Below are 5686 nucleotides of genomic sequence, written 5' to 3'. Positions count from 1 at the left end.
ACATATATATATATTGTTAAGTGCCATCAAGTTGGTTCTGACTCATAGCGACCCTGTATAGGGTTTCCAAGGAGCAACTCATGAGCCTGAACCACCAACTTTTCATTTCAAACTAACCTTGCAGTCGGTTTGAACTGCAAGGTTGACGGTTCAAGCTCATCAACTGATTCGAGGGCACTTAATAACAACAACAGCATGACTGTTATTTAGGGCCATGGAATTGGTTCTCACTCATCATGACCCTGTACAGGGTTTCTGAGGATTTGAAATGTTTGTGGGAGCAGATGTCTCATGTTTGTCCCATATGGAGCAGCTGGCGGGCTTGAACCTTGGACCTGTGGTTCACAGTCCAGGGAGCCACTGTGCTTCATATATATGCTAATACCTGGAATCAACTTGATAGCACCCAACAACGATCAATGTTTCTCCAAATCAGTCACTTTAGTCAACATGGTAGCCTGGTTTTTCTCATTGACACAATTATGTGAGGAGGGAGGAAGGAACTGTATGGGATATTCACACCAGGATAGCTTAATTCTATCTAAAATTTCATTCAATGTAAAACCAACATCTCCAGAGTAACCAGTGGTCTCCATCAAATAACCAAAAAAATAAACACCATTTTGGAACTAATTCCAATTCAGAGCAACTCTAGAGGACAGAGTGGACCTGCCCCACAGAATTTCTAAGGCTGCACTCTTTATAAAAGCCAACTGTTACATATTTGTCTTGCAGAGTGGCTGGTGGGTTCGAAATACTGACCTTTTGGTTAGCAGTTGAGTGCTTTTAGAGGTCCTCTGTCCCTCATAGATACATGAAGTCTCTCTCTCCTTAGCTGCTGACCGCTTCTTTCATTGCTCACCTTCTCATCTGTCGATATCCTCACCACTCATTATTTACTCCCTACACCATTCACTCATGCTGTTCACTGATGGACCACCTCATCTACACAGTCATGGATTTGTAGACCCATTCGTTTCTTCCCTTTATAAACATTTACTAACAACTTGCCATGTTGAGAACATGTAATTGGACCCTAAGCTCTTGAAGAACTCATGGACTGATGACACCCAATAAAAGCGTCTGAGGTCACTGTGACCAAGGTACAGAATTCAGAAAATGTCCTCAATGCGACTTTATGTGCAATTGACTGTGTGCAGATCTCAGCCAGGCTAGTGTTCCGGTCACTGACAGTCCATTGCTCACTTTTCTCTTCAGCCAGGTCTCCCTGGGCTTTCCTGTGTTAACACTCAGTGTACACATAGGGAAGTTGGGACTTAGAAGGAGGATGTTTCTTTAACTTCCACATGTTGAGTAATCTGTAATTAGACAAACCTAATGCCAATGTAGATGGGTCTACAGAACTCCTCATGACTAAAGGTCAGCAACATGAGAAAGGTAGAGTAAATCCTGCAAATGACCTGGGTGGCCTAGATTACCCAGCATCTCCCAGAAGATGAGGACTCCATCCATCTGTGCAGAAGGAAATAGAAACCAAGCGACAATGTTCTTGTTAAGTATCATCTGTGTGTTGCCAACCACACAGAATCAAGGACTTCACCTGCAGAAGCAATGGAAGGGCAGGGATAGGAGAGACGGCCTAAGTTGAAACAGCGTTGGCCAACGATAACATCTGGAGGAAGTGACATCAGAACTAGACTGTGCTTGGTGAGGAGAATTTGGAGAAAGACTCGGTTCTGACCCATAGCAGCTCTGTATAGGGTTTCTGGGGAGCACCTGGTAAGCTTGAACTGCCGACCTTGTGGTTCAAATCAACTTTGCAGTCCTGCACATTAACAAATAGAGTGAAAGTTGGTGCTTCAGAAAGCTGTCACTAGACTTGTCTATCATGTCCCGGAAGCAAACTGTTGCAATTGTGTTGGTCTTCCCAAGATCCTAACCCCCAAGTTATCTTGTTCTTTTCTGTTTGCATGCTTTGTTCCTGGGTTCTCACCCTGATACACACCCTCTTTCTCGATTTCTCTGTTGTGAAATTCTTCTCATCAAGCACAATCCAGTTCTGATGCTGCTTCCTCCAAGATGTGATCCTTGGCTAACCCTGTTTCAACTCAGACTGTCTCTCCTAGCTCTGCCCTCCCATTGCTTCTGCAGATGAAGTCCTTGAGTCTGTGTGGTTGACAATGGCATGCTGACAGCACCCCCATATGGTCACTAAAGTAGAGTCTTCTGGGTAGCCAGAGATGAGCTGAAACAGGGAGTATACTCTTCAGTTGATTGTATCCATGGCAAGGTTAGTGAGAGTCCAATATGGCCTGTGTGAAAATGCAAAGAAGGTTACAGGAAAGAGTTCTACTAGATATCGGAGGAGGGAGAAGTCATTTAGATGGTGGCCAACCTCAAAGAGTAGACAAGACCTAATTTGGTGTGCCTCTGTATTCTCCAGAGGTCCCTGTGTAAGGGTTCCATGCCCTGTTGTGCTATAGTGGTAGCTACAACCCAGAGATGCACGGTATTCTGAAACATCCAATTGTCATTGCGTGGCAACGTATGCCCTACCCGTCAGGGACATCTTCCTTGAGGGTGTCACCAAATACACAGACTACAAGTTCATTTTGTTCACCCACCAGGCAAGCAAGGTAAGACCATAGAGGATGTCTAGATTCTGTGTTCTGTCATATGGCAATCAAAACAAAGACCACTTGGCCACCTGTAGCAAAGTTCAAGATCCTTTGTCTCCAGTTCCATTGTCCCTCCCAGAGCTATAGCATGTTCTATGGCTGCAAAGACAGGAGTGTAGGCCCACACAGGCTCTGAGCCCACGTTTGAGGAATGAATGTACTTCTCCAGTTCTGCTTGATCAAGTTGTAGTGGTTGACAAATACCACTTGTAAAAGGAGTGCAAGAGAGAAGAGAGAATGTAACATGTTCCTTCATCAACCACTGTTTGATGCACTCCTTTACCTACCTCACTCTCATACACGTCCCTTCCACTTCTGTATTTGGCGTATGTCCATAGGGTACGTTGGCTCACTCATTCATTCATCCTTTTTATCCATCCATCAATCACTCCCTAACTCATTCAATGAGTATTTACTTTATGTTTGATCTGGTCTTGTCATTGACCTTAATACAAAGTTACAATGCACTCACCATCTATGGACAGGGGCAGACTGAGTTGGACTCTCTCAGACACAGAAGGGTTATGATAGAAAGCAGGGCAAAGTGCCCGGGGAACCCATCACCTTTCCCTGCATATAATGCACTACTGTCAGGGAGTTGTAAAAAATTCAATACTTGTAAATTGCAGATCCTTGAGGGAGGAAAGAAAAGATCTGAGGGGGGGACATAAATCTTAGCAAATGGACAAGTCTGGAGGAGAGCTCTTCCTTCCCATTGCCTGATTGAATACAGAAGGGAACTTCCAACATCCAGAAAATTGTACCCAGTTTGTGTCTGAAGACTTAGTCTCTTGAGCTTCTGAGCAGGCAGAGCAAAAGGGAGCTCTGCTTCCAACCAGAAGCCCCAGGGGCCTGGTCTCCTAATCTTTGGTCTAGGGGACTGTGTTGGGCTGAGTTTTCTAGAGATGCAAACCCAGTGAAGTTTATATATGCATACATGGTTGTTGCTGTTGTTAAGGGTCGTGGAGTCAGTTGTAACTCATAGATACCCAGGTAGGATATTCAAGGAGTGACTGGTAAGTTTGAACTATCGACCTTTTGATTAGGAGCCCACAGACATGTATATATGGTTGCTGTTAAGTGCCAATGAGTCCGTTCCAGCTCATAGTAACCCAGTAGAGGGTTTCCAAGGAGTGGCTGGTGAGCTTTAACTGCCAACCTTGAAGTTCAAATCAACTTTGCAGTCCAATACATTAGCCCACACTGCCACACCAGGACTCCATGTGTATACGGAAAGAGGTTTATAGCAAAGAAAGTGTTCACATGGTTGGAGAAGGAGGCGAGTCCCATGTCCATTACACAAGGGCAGCAACAATGGAATTACGCATAATTACAGTGAGGATGGTGCAGGACTGGGCAGTGTTTCCTTCGGTTGTTCATAGGGTCACTGTAAGTTGGAACCAAGTCAGCATAACCTAACAATAATCACTCTCTGTGTGTGTATGTGTGTGTGTTGTTTTTCTTGTTTATCTCCTCTGTATTTGCCCACACAACCACACAAGCACACTAGTTTATCAAACCAGTAGCTTGGCAATGACATAGTGCACCCTTGCAAGCTCACATCCTCGCTAAAATTATACCAAGCAGAGTCTGCTGTTGGTTAAATTTTTTAAAGACATAATATCCCATCTCATCAACTTCAGGTTAGAAATCATTCTGACACTTGGGCCCGAGCACAGAGTGCCAAGCAAGAGTGCACACAGACATTTGTGTACACACACACAGAGTCACAGTTGAACATGCATGAGGGGCACATGACTGTGCACGCACTGTGCATGCATGTATCTGCACATGTCCACATGTACCTGTCCACATGGAATGCATATGTGCACAGACACATGCACACAGGGCACATTTGCCCCATGCCCATGCAAACAAACATGTGTGTACACTCAGGGGCACATCATTGCACATGTACACACATACATAGACATGCATGTGCACGTCTGTACATGTCCACATGCACACAGCCTGCACTTTGCATCTCATGTAGTTCTTTCGTATCAGCTGCCAGCACAGAAAGGGCCCAGGTCTGATTTTCTTTACTGTTGCTAATTGCACTGAAATATCAAGGGACCCATTGCCTGCCCAGGGGAGCAGCATTCTGCCAATGTCCAGACAGAGCCTCGCTGCCTTTGTGCTTTGGTTTGGCTGAGCACAGATGATTAGACATGCCCCTTATTTGCCAGTGATGTGCCAAACAGGAGGTGGAGAAAGGCATGTCCTTGGCAGAGTTGCAGCTTTGCCTGAAACCAAAGAGCAGGGGCCTCATTGAGGAGGGAGACCTTGAGGTGCCCCCCCTCCCCTGGCACGAGACGGCCTTCCAATGCCAAGGTCACAACATGACAGCCCAGGGACTGAGCTCCGCCAGGAATGTGATTAGTTGGGTCTCCTTTTCTGCATTAGATCCAACACTTACAAGGGAAGTCTTCCATTTCGATTCCCAGCTTCTCCTGAGAAACTGAGAGATGCGCCAACAACAGAGCACCTTCTCAGAGCATGGGAGACATTGCAAGCTGAGTCCTTTAGACTGAACACCAGTCCACTCACACAGGGGTTGATGCTTCTAGGCAGCAGTGCACAGGCTCCCTTCTAGTTTTCCTTACAACAGAAATGTAGCATCTTTGACCCATGCCCCTCCCAAAAGCAGCAAATTGAAGAGGTCAATTAAGAAGCCACCTGTTTTGAGGAAACTGGGAATTAGCACATCTCGCTGTCTATGAACACATTGCTATGCATTTAACATGACTCTCAGCAGGAATCATGGGTAGTCATGCCGCCAGTGCCCATGCTCCACCAGGTACATCAGAGTCTGCCAGTAGAGAAGACCTTCCGAGTTCCCACTGGGAGGCAAGTGTTGGAGTAGACTGAGTGTAGATATTGATGCCAGGCAAACGGAGCTCTGGTAGCGTAGTGGTTACGAATCGGGCTGCGAACCTTAAGGTCAGCTGTTCGAAACTACCAGCCGCTCCGCGGGAGAAAGATGAGGCTTTCTACTCCCGTAAGGATTTACACCCTCGGAAACCCTGTACAGGGTCGCTATGGGT

This window comes from Chrysochloris asiatica, unplaced genomic scaffold (genome assembly GCF_000296735.1).
Source record: "Chrysochloris asiatica unplaced genomic scaffold, ChrAsi1.0 scaffold00025, whole genome shotgun sequence".
NCBI classification, from domain to species: domain Eukaryota; kingdom Metazoa; phylum Chordata; class Mammalia; order Afrosoricida; family Chrysochloridae; genus Chrysochloris; species Chrysochloris asiatica.
Note: the sequence above shows the minus strand (reverse complement) of the source record.